Here is a 12,075-nt window from a genome sequence, read left to right on the forward strand (position 1 = left end):
AGATTGTGAGAAATTGCAAGAGGACTTGCAAGACTGAGAGACTGAGCCTTTAATTGACAAATGACATTTAATATGGACAAGTGCAAAGTTATACATGTAAGGAAGAACAACCCAAATTATAGCTACACAATGCAAGGTTCCACACTTACAGGCCGATCCAGTACAGTGCGATCCGATGGAGCGCACTGTTAACCTACCCTTGGACGCGTGTTTTCCCTTACCCCTTATTCAACAAGGGGCGGAAAACGCGCGTCCAACCCGCGGCACCTAATAGTGCCCTCAACATGCAAATGCATGTTGATGGCCCTTTTAGGTATGCCTGCGCGATACAGTAAGTAAAATGTGCAGCCAAGCCGCACATTTTACTTTAAGAAATTAGCGCCTACCCAAAGGTAGGCGCTAGTTTCTGCTGGCACTGGAAAAGTGCACAGAAAAGCAGTAAAAACTGCTTTTCTGTGCACCCTGAGACTTAATATCATATCATATCATAGACTTAATATCATAGAGATACTAAGTCGGAGGTCCCGAAGGGTGTAAAAAGTAAAACAAAAAAAAATTTAAATGGGCCGGCGGCTGTCAGGACGAAAACCGGACGCTCAATTTTGCCAGCGTCCGGTTTCCGAGACCGTGGCTGTCAGGGGGTTCGAGAACCAACGCCTGCAAAATTGAGCGTCTGCTATCAAACCCACTGACAGCTGCCGCGCCGGGTCAAAAGGAGGCGCTAGGGACGTGCTAGTGTCCCAAGCGCCTCCTTTTGCCAGTTTCTACCGCACCACCTAATTTACATACTGAATCGCACGCACCAGCGAGTGGCTGGTGCGCGCGCCGGGAGAGCGGGCGTTCGTCCGCTCTCCCGCGTTTTTACTGAATCGGCCTGTTAGAGTCACAATTCAGGAAAAGGATCTAGGCATCATCATGGATAATATGTTGAAATTCTCTGCCTGCTCAGTGTGTGGCGGTGGCCAAGAAAGCAAATAGAATGCTAGGAATTATAAGGAAAGGAATGGAGAATAAAATAGAGAATAGCATAATACCTCTGTATCACTCTCTGATGCCACACCTTGAGTGTGGTGTGCTGTTTTGGTCACTGTACCAATTTGAAAAGATACAGAGAAGAGTGACCAAAATGATTAAGGGGAATGGAATGATTCCCTTTTAAGGAAAAGTTAAAGTGGTTAGGGTCTTTCAGCATGGAGAAGAAATGGCTGAAAGGAGATATGATAGAGATCTATAAAATAATGAAACTTGTGGAATGAATAAACATGAATTGGCTGTTTACTTTTTCAAAATGTACAAAAACTAGAGGACATTCAATGAAGTTACTAACTGATACTTGTAAGACAGATAGGAGAAAATATTTATTTACTCACTGCATAATTAAACTCTGGAATTCATTGCCAAAGGATATGGTGAAATCTGTTAGTGTAGCTGAGTCTAAAAAGCTTTGGACACGTTTCTGGAAGAAAAGTCCATAAACTATTATTAAGCTGGACTTGGGTAAATTTACTGCTTGTCCTTGAGAGAACCAGCATCTATTAATCTTTTGGGATCCTGCCAGGTACTTGTGACCTGGAAATAGGATATTGGGTTTGATGGACCTGTGATCTGGCCCTGTATAGCCAGGCTTATGTTCTTATGTTATTATTTAAAGTTGTTAAAACACAAGTAGACTGTGAGGAAATGCAGAAAGACCTTGCCAGAATAGGGAACTGAGATTTTAAATGGAAGATGAAATATAAGGTGAACAAATGCAAAGTGATGTACATAGGGAAAAATAACCTCAATTACAGATACAAAATGCTGGGCTCCTTATTAGGAGAATGAGAGGATCTCTGTATAGAGTCAATATGTGTTGTGCGCCCCGGCCGCGCTAAGGCTACCGCCGGGCCTGCTCACCTCTCTCCTTCCTCCGGGAGTCCCAGTCCCTCTTCACCGGCTGCCGCTGCAAGTCACCTGCGCCCCAGACACCTGGCACCCACATCTCCGGTTCCTTCAGTTCTCAGGCCTCATGGTGCGGTTCGCGGCGGGGCTTCGCAGCCTCGGCCTCCTCGGCCCTGCCCCTAGGCACTCGCATGTGCACCAGGCTGACCTTTAAAGGTGCCGCAGTGGGAAACCGCTCCATGGTGCCTGGCAAGACGTCACCTGAGCCCTGCGTATAAGGCAGGGCTCAGCCACTCACTCTTCGCCTTGGCAAATGGGTTGTCACCTCAAGTGAAGCTAGTTGCCATCCTTGTTCCTGGGCTTGTTCCAGTGTTCCTGCGTTCCTGTGTTCCTGTGCTTGTTCCAGTGTTCCTGTGTTCCTTTTTCCTGTGCTTGGGAATACCTCCTGTCGTGGGAGGACTTCGGTCCGGGAGAGACTCCTGGGAGCCCTCCCACCACATAAATGACAAAGACCTCCTCTCAGAGTTCCACAGGGCCCTAGGGGTGTGCATTCGTTTTCGCCGTATTGGCGATCCGCAACGTATGTTGCACTATTCGTTGTATTCGTGGGGAAAGCGAAACGTATCGCGATTCCCCATGAATACAACAAATTTTCGCCGAATTGCTCGGCCGCCAATTTAAACAACCCCCCCCACCCTCCTGACCTCCCCCCCCAAGACTTACCAAAACTCCCTGGTGGTCCAGCGGGGGGGTCTGGGAACCATACCCTGCACTCACACACCCTCGGTACCAGCATCAAAATGGCGCCGATAGCCTTTGACCTACTATGTCACAGGGGCTACCGGTGCCATTGGTCAGCCCCTGTCACATGGCCATCGGCGCCATCTTGTGCTCCTACCATGTGACAGGGGCTGACCAATGGCACCGGTAGCCCCTGTGACATAGTAAGAGCAAGGCTATCGGCGCCATTTTGATTACTGGCATCCGACGTCACAAGTGCAGGAAATCGCTCCCGGACCCCCGCTGCACCCCCAGGGACTTTTGGCCAGCTTGGGGGGGCCTCATGACCCCCACAAGACTTGCCAAAAGTCCAGCGGGGGTCCGGGAGCGACCTCCTGCACTCGGGCCGTATTGCTAGTATTCAAAATGTCGTCGGCGCTACCTTTGCCCTCGCTATGTCACAGGGGCCGACCGTCAATTTAATAGCACCATCGGCCCTGTGACATAGTAAGGGCAAAGGTAGCGCCGACGCCATTTTGAATACTGGCAATACGGCCCGAGTGCAGGAGGTCGCTCCCGGACCCCCGCTGGACTTTTGGCAAGTCTTGTGGGGGTCATGAGGCCCCCCCAAGCTGGCCAAAAGTCCCTGGGGGTCCAGCGTGGGTCCGGGCGCGATTTCCTGCACTCGTGACGTCGGATGCCAGGAATCAAAATGGCGCCGATAGCCTTGTCCTTACTATGTCACAGGGGCTACCGGTGCCATTGGTCAGCCTCTGTCACATGGTAGGAGCACAAGATGGCGCCGATGGCCATGTGACAGGGGCTGACCAATGGCACCAGTAGCCCCTGTGACATAGTAGGTCAAAGGCTATCGGCGCCATTTTGATACTGCTACCGAGGGTGTGTGAGTGCAAGGTATGGTTCCCGGACTCCCCGCTGGACCACCAGGGAGTTTTGGTAAGTCTTGGGGGGGTCAGGGGGGTGGGGGGTTGGAGTAAATTTAATTTTAGCCGGGTAACGAATAGATTAAGACATATAACCGCATCGGGGCACCATACGGACGTATGCAGCGTATCTGCCCCATGACAAATATGTATCCCGAATGCAACGTATGGCATCCCTCTGCACATCCCTACAGGACCCATCCTGACAAACCCAGGCTGGTAAGGGGGAGGCCTAGAAGGGGGGTACTGTTCCGCTTCCCAGCCATGTTCGCTCTGCGGTTGGGCCTGCTTACCTCTTGTCCCGTCCACAAACACTGGACTCCCTTCTGCCACAGCCACAGCCAGTGTATGGCATCCCCGGCTTCCCCGCTCACCGTCTCTGCTGTCAGCCTCACAGTGGAGCTCCTGCAGAGGCTCCACATCTTCCTGCTCCTCGGTCCTGCCCCTAGGCACGCGCACAGCCGACGTCGCCCTACTTAAAGGGCCAAGCACAGGAAACACATTCCCAATGCTCCCTGATGACATTGCGCTCCTTTAGTATAAAAGGCAAGGCCCATTCCCCTGAATGGTGCCTTGTAAATCAGGTCATACACTCTGGTGTCTCTAGTTTGCCTGTATCTGAGTCTCTCATTCCAGTGTTTCCTGTTCCAGTGTCTCCTGTTCCAGCGTCTCCTGTTCCAATGTCTCAAGTGTCTCCAGTTCCAGCATCTCCTGTTCCAGTGTCTCCTGTGAGTCCTGTTCCAGCATCTCCTGTTCCAGCGTCTCCTGTTTCTCCTGTTCCAGTGTCTTCTGTTCCTTCATCTCTCCATCCTTGGTAGTACCCTTTGGACTGATCTCACGGTACTGACCTTTGCCTGTTCTCTGACTACTCCTGATTGCTGCCCGGACCTGACCTCTGCCTGTCCACTGACTACTCTTGATCACTGCCTGAAACTTGACCTCTGTCTGACCTGACTACTTCCGTATTGACTACAGGTACTGACCCCTGCTTCTGCTGACCATTCTGAACTGTTACTCTGGCCTTGATCCTCGCTATCCACTCGGACACTTTCTTCTGGCCTCCTGCGACCTCCGGACATTCTTACTCTGACTGCGACCACGCACCCTTGTTCATGGTGGGCACTCCTCTATGCTTCCTCTCTATGAGACCCTGCGAGGCCCACCAAAGACCAAACGGCAGGGGTAACCAAGGACTCAACCTGCTATTGGCGAAGCTCCAGCTAGCCTCTGTCTCCTCCTGTGCTCCACCTCCTGGTGGCAGGTGCTCTCCGGGTCCGACCGGAGGGCCATAACAATCTTGAACCAGGCCAAGGGTCCAACACCAGTGCAACACATTGCCTCCTGTCCAATGACATTTTAATTTCCTCGAGTCTTTCATGAGATACTTTGTCAAAGGCTTTCTGAAAATACATATATACTATATCAACTGGCTCACCTTTACTCACATGTTTATTCAAGTCTTCAGAAAAATGTAGCAGATTGGTGAGGCAAGACTTCCTTTGGCTAAATTCATGTTGGCTGTGTCCCATTATACTGTGCCTATCTATGTGTTCAGTAACTTAATACTTTAGAATAATTTCAATCATTTTTCCAGTACTTTTGTTATGCTCACGGTTCTATAATTTTCCAGATTACCCCTGGAACCTTTTTTAAAAATTGGTTTTACATTATTCATCTTCAGTCTTCAACTGATTTTAATGATAGTTTACAGAAAACAATAGTAGGTCTTCAATTTCAATTTTCAGTTCTTTCAGCACTCTGGAATGTATACCGTCTGGTCCCTGTGATTTGCTATTCTTTTGTTTGTCAATTTGCCCTAGTACATCTTCCATGTTTACTGAGATATGTTTCAGTTCCTCTGAATCATCACCTTTATATATCACTTTTGGCATGGGTTTCTGCCTTACCTCTTCATCAGTAAAGATCAAAGCATCCCTTAGTGCCCCTTTTACCCTCAATCATCTAATGGTCCAACTGATGCCCTCTCAGGCTTTTTGCTTTGCACTTTTTTGTGCACTAAAACCTCATTAAATCAGAAGAAATTCTAGTGCAGAAAAATGTTTGCTAACATGGAAGTAAAAGAGTGTGCTAAGTCTAGCACACTTGGGTCTCTAATTACAAAACATATGTTTAGTGTCAATGCATCTAAATTTGTGTTGTTAACTGCAGGCTTCAATATTTTCAATGAGTCCTATTCACTTATAATGTTATTTGGCACATTGATGCATAACACACGTTCATGAAAAAGACTGATAATTACACCAGCCCCTAAGCAAGACTCTGATTAGCCCCACCTGTTTCTAAAAATCAATACTCCTTGCTCATCATTTTTTCCTGCAGAGACTGAAGTCAAAAGCTTCTGTGTCTTCATTTCCTAGCATGCACCTCCTAGCAATGACCTCACTTTCTTTCTGAATTTACTTAGGCTATGGACTTTCCTTCACAGCTCTCACTAACGTATCCTTTTATATATAGTTTTCATATCTATGCAGATCATTTTTCAGTGACAGGTTCCAACACTTTGTGCTATAGAGTTGTGCCATATATCTTAATGTACAGATTTTTCTTGTTTAAGATAACATATCTTTTGGCAGAATTCATTATTCATACTGGGGTTAATTTTCAAAAGGATTTACATGCTTAAAACTGGGTTTTACATGTGTAAATGCATTTTACATGTGTAAGGGCTGCATCATACCCATACCAATTATTTTTCCCCTGGTTAATGTTAAGGGAATATTTTGGTGTATTTTTAGACCAGCCCTAAAGTTTTCTGTTTTTTTTGTCCAGGATGCTTGAATTGGTCAAGCTCATTCTATAAAAGCCTGGCTGAGAGTGGAGTGTGTGGTGGTAGTTTTATATTCTGTAGTGAAAGGAATGGGTTTTTCAGTGGAACCTTGAAGACTCTGTAGCATGTACCAGTTGGGTAATCAGGACTGTCTTCTTACTAATGCTCTCATGGACCCAAAAGGAATCTGCCCTTGAGAGAAGAGTTTTTGAACTTTTGAGAGAGTTGTTTTTTTCCTTGACCTGTTCCCAGCTTAGGAATGAAATCAGCTCTTCCTGAGTGGATAATAGGATAGGGTACTCTTTGCTAGGGGTTTGCATTCATTTGCAACATATTGGCAATCTGCAACATATAGGTCCATATTCGTTGTATTTGTGGGGTAGCGAAACGTATCGTGATCCCCCACGAATACAACATATCATCTGTTCCATGCGTTTGGCGTGCTTGAAGTGATTTCTTAGCAGCCATTTGAAATAGGAGAACGCAATTTGGGTGGAGCCATAGCCAAAAACCAGCCCTTTCCTGTGAGTCATCAGTGACCTCACAACCCTGTCAGAGTGGGTCGGACAGGTTGGCATTGAGACCAGAATGCAATGCATCAGTGGTAAGAATTTTTGCAATGCAGCCAATCGCACTCTCACTCAGTGGTCGGTGACGCTTTTGCTGATGACCCAGCACTATATATATTTAGCACGCGGCGAGCCATGCACTTTCTTTGCAGTGGTGAGGGGAAGTGGTCTGCGGAAGGTGGCTGCACTCAGAGCTAGTCTGAGTTCTCAAATCTATATTCATATTCAATTGCTAGCTAGCTACTTCGATAGAAAAAGATATTTGTTCTGCATTTGGCTGCAGTGCCAGCTAGCCCTGGTTTTTTTAAAGTACTTTTTTTAGTTGATCTGAGATGGTCTCTCTGTGCCATGAGAGAAGCTGCTAGCACAAGCAGTGGCATTTTGCTGCTTAATTCACCCCTGGGGTAGGTTGCAAGCACCATTTGGGTGTTGTGAGTGGGAGAGATATATTCAATTTCTAGCCAGTTTGCTAGAATTTCCATTGAAAAATATATTTCATCAATTTTTCTGCTGTGCGAATTCCGGCTTTTTTGTTAACTGCATTTTTTTAAAATTGAACTCACTCAGTTTCTCTGCGCTCTTTTAATCCAAGAAGGCAGTGCACTGGGCATCAGTGCCAATGGGCACTGGGTAGTTTTGCAGACTCAAGTATATTGGGACAGTGGGTGTCTGTGAAGCCAAATCCCCAGTGGGGCTCTTTTGTAGTTACAAGCTCAGCATGTGCACACACATTACATTAATGCACATCAAGGCACTATGCCTGTAGGCAGCCAGTTTTGCAGACTCACGTATAATTGTATATTGGGAGAGCGGTGTTCTATGAAGCCAAATCCCTGGTGGGCCTCTTTTGGAAATAATTATTTTAATTGAAATCCCTAGTAGGCAGTGACATTAAATCCATAATATCAGGGAAAGCTAGACATGGTTGGGTGATTGGGACTGGGAGAGGAGACACCTCAAAAGGGAGTGCCAGTCCCCCATTAAAGTTAAAAAGGGACCAGTTGCAATCTAAACTCTTTGGAGGGGCAGGCAGTTCCATCGGAAAAAAATGAAATCTAAACATGATGCATCACCACCACCTATTTCTGACCCTGTAGTTTTGGAGGTGAAGGAAGGGGAGGCTGAGTCATGCAAGACAAAATGTCAACACCCAAAAGTAGCAGTGGGACAGCAGTCTCGACTTAGCGTTGACAAAGTAGTGCAGTCACTGTTTGCTTCTGATTCCGATGAAAAATCATCTTGAGTGGGATTCTCATCAGAAACGGAAGAAGTAATAGCTGATTGAGTTTCAGGAGGATTTGTTAGTCCTGTCTTAGCCTCCACTTCAGTGCAGCAGGGGAGAGATGAAACTGATGATGAGGAGGAGGAAGAGCAGTCAGCACAGGCACAGAGTGTGACTGATGCCCCTGGCATTGCTTCTCAGGGTGCACCCACTACTTCAGCTCCAGTGCCACCATGCACCCCCAAGGCTATACAGAAGGGAGGATCACGAAAAACATCTGCAATCTGGAGCCACTTTAAAGTAATGGAGGACCCGCATTTTGCTCGGTATAATTACTGTGGCAGGGCTATTTAGCAGAGGCAGGCAAATGGGATATCTATCTAATTTTGGCATGATGCATCATATGAAGAAGCAACACCCAACAACAGTACTGCCATCTGGGGATAGTGGCAGTAACAGACAGGGGACCCCCTTCCAAGCAGCATAAAGTGGTTGAAAAGGAGCAGAGGTACCCCACGCCCTCAGCCCCTTCTAGCAGTCAGGTGTCAGGCCAGCAAACCCCTAACATGTGGCAGAAGTGACAACTCACCATGGAGGAAATGGGGTGGAGTGTGGTAACGCTATCCCAGGGTAGGAGGCAGGCAGCCTCAAAAGTTGTAACCAGGAGCATTGGGGAAATGATTGCCCTTGTTGACCAGCCTTTGCAGATAGTGGAGAATGTGGGTTTCAAGCATTTTCTGAAGGTTGAACTTCCAAATTACAAAGTCCCCTCCAGAACCACATTTAGCAGAAAGTTCATCCCCAGCCTGTACAAGCAGTGTCGCAGTCACATTCAAGCGCTGCTAGCTAAGGCAGAGGGGAGGGTGCATTTCACCTGCAATATCTGGACCGCCATGAATGCTGAACACTCTTACCTCTTCCTGACAGCACACTGGTGGGACCTGGCTGAGGCAGGGGCAGGCAGCAGCTCTATTAGTGAACAAGTATCAGGGTACTGCACACCCACCTGATGGATCAGGCCCATACCACAGCCAATATTCTAGCATGCATCAGACAGATGCTGGAGGGCTGGCAACTACACCAGTGAGACAGAAATCCTCAGCCAGGGTTCTTTGTCACAGATAATAGTGCAAACATGGTAAAGGCAATAACCGACGGGTGCTTTCAGAACATCCAATGTTTTTCACACATTCTGCACCTGGTAGTGAAGTCAGCTCAGGGGTTGGAGTCCAAGCACCAACAGAATGGATACCTTCAGGGCAATACACAAGTGCAGGGACATAGCATGGCACTTCCGCAGACGTGTGAAGGTGGGGCACGTTCTCTGACAAAAGCAGATTGATTTGGAGATGCCTCACAAGCATCTCATTCAAGACATTGCCACCCAGTAGAATTCCACCTATATGATGCTGCAGAGGTTAGTGGAGCTGCATACACCCCTTCATGAACTTTCTGGTTCAATGGACATAGGTGTACAGAATCCCCTAGAGCATCATGATTGGTTAGTCATGAGTCAACTGGTAAAAATCCTGCAGCCCTTCAAGAATGTCATGGAGGAGCTGAGTTCCAGAAGTGCCACCTTGGCTGACATCATCCCTACTGTTAATTTCCTGGATGAAAATTTGGAGTCCTTTAAACAGGAAGAGGGAATGACAGCTGAGGTGCTGCATTGTCTGGACGTTTTGCAGCAGCAGGTGGAAGAGAGATTAAGACCTTTAACAGAAGAGCACACATACATTCTCGCCACAGTCTGTGATCCCCTTGTGAAAGGGAAACTTGCCCTACAGTACGATTGTCTCCTATTGGTGAAGGACCTGCTGTTAGCAAAAGTCTGTGAACAGGAGCACCATAGACAGAGACAGATTAGGCGTGAAGCAGAGGAGGAAACAGCAGACACTTCAGAGAGTTGTGCTAGCCCAAGCAGGAGCAGCACTCTGTCAGTGACAGCTAGTACCTCCTCCACTTCAGGACGCCAAAGGCACGTTGCCCATAAAGATTCATCTTTTGTGCTATGGGCTAGAGAATAAGCAGCTGGCATGAGTGACTCTGAGGCCACCCAAGCAAAGGAGACACCAGCACAACTGTCAGTAACACGGTATCTCTCAGAGCCCACAGAGGACATGCAGACAGATCTGCTGGCATATTGGGCACACAAGTCCACTCTCTGGCCACACCTAGCCCAAATGGCTCAGTGATATATATCATGTCCACCAACCAGTGTGCCCAGTGAACATGTATTTTCAATGACAGGGGATCTCATGAGCCCTCACCACTCAAGGTTAGCACCAGAGTTGATGGAAATGCTAGTGTTTTTGAAAATAAACCTGCCTTTGCTTCGGTTTCCAAATTTTCCCTGTGAATGGCAAGAAGAATAAAATGCTGTGCCTGTCCATCCACTGTCCAGGCCATACGTTCCTACAAGGGCCTGACCTGAAACACTGTGCCTGTCCATCCACTGTCTAGGCCATACGTCCCTACAAGGGCCTGACCTGAAATGCTGTGCCTGTCCATCCGCTGTTCAGGCCGTACGTCCCTACAAGGGCCTGACCTCAAACGCTGTGCCTGACTGAGTTTTGTTCTGGTATTTCTAATTTCCGTGCTGAAGTGCATAAGTACAGTTAATAGCTTCTGGGTATTCACAAATATTCTCCAGATCAGTTCTTGCTTCACAAATGGCAGTCTCTATTGCTCTAAAAGCATCCTCTGTTGAATTATCTTTCAGAAATGAAAAAGATGCCATTTTCTTCTTTCAGTGAAACAGTTCAAGAAGAAGTGACTGATCAAACCACAATATACCTGTGGAAAGGAAATCCTCTAATGCTGTGCCTGTCCTTCCAGGCCTTATGTCTCTAAAAGTGTTTGACCTCTAGTGCTGTGCCTGTCCATCCAGGCTTTACGTCTCTTGAGGGTTTTACCTCGAATGCTGTGCCTGTCCATCCAGGATTTACGTCTCTATGAGGGTTTGACCTCGAATGCTGTGCCTGTCTGTCCAGGCCTTATGTCCCTAAAAGTGTTTGACCTCGAATGCTGTGCCTGTCCATCCAGGCCTTATGTCCCTAAAAGTGTTTGACCTCTAATGCTGTGCCTGTCTGTCCAGGCCTTACGTCCCTAAAAGTGTATGACCTCAAATTCTGTGCCTGTCCGTCCAGGTTCTACATCTCTACGAGGGTTTGACCTCGAATGATGTGCCTGTCCATCCAGGCTTTACGTCTCTATGAGGGTTTGACCTCAAATGCTATGCCTGTCTGTCCAGACCTTATGTCCCTAAAAGTGTTTGACCTCAAATACTGTGCTGTCCATCCAGGCCTTATGTCCCTAAAAGTGTTTAACCTCTAATGCTGTGCCTGTCTGTCCAGGCCTTAAGTCCCTAAAAGTGTTTGACCTCAAATTCTGTGCCTGTCCATCCAGGTTTTACATCTCTACAAGGGTTTGACCTCAAATGCTGTGCCTGTCTGTCCAGACCTTATGTCCCTAAAATTGTTTGACATCTAAAGCTGTGCCTGTCCATCCAGGCTTTATGTCTCTTCAAGGGTTTGACCTCGAATGCTGGCCTGTCCATCCAGTCCTTATGTCCCTAAAAGTGTTTAACCTCTAATGCTGTGCCTGTCTCTCCAGGCCTTAAGTCCCTAAAAGTGTTTGACCTCAAATTCTGTGCCTGTCCATCCAGGCTTTACATCTCTACAAGGGTTTGACCTCGAATGCTGTGCCTGTCTGTCCAGGCCTTATGTCCCTAAAATTGTTTGACCTCTAAAGCTGTGCCTGTCCATCCAGGCTTTATGTCTCTTCAAGGGTTTGACCTCGAATGCTGGCCTGTCTGTCCAGGCCTTAAGTCCCTAAAAGTGTTTGACCTCTAATGCTGTGCCTGTCTCTCTAGGCCTTACATCCCTAAAAGTGTTTGACCTCAAATTCTGTGCCTGTCCGTCCAGGTTCTACATCTCTACGAGGGTTTGA

Source organism: Rhinatrema bivittatum, chromosome 2 (assembly GCF_901001135.1).
Source record: "Rhinatrema bivittatum chromosome 2, aRhiBiv1.1, whole genome shotgun sequence".
Taxonomy (NCBI): domain Eukaryota; kingdom Metazoa; phylum Chordata; class Amphibia; order Gymnophiona; family Rhinatrematidae; genus Rhinatrema; species Rhinatrema bivittatum.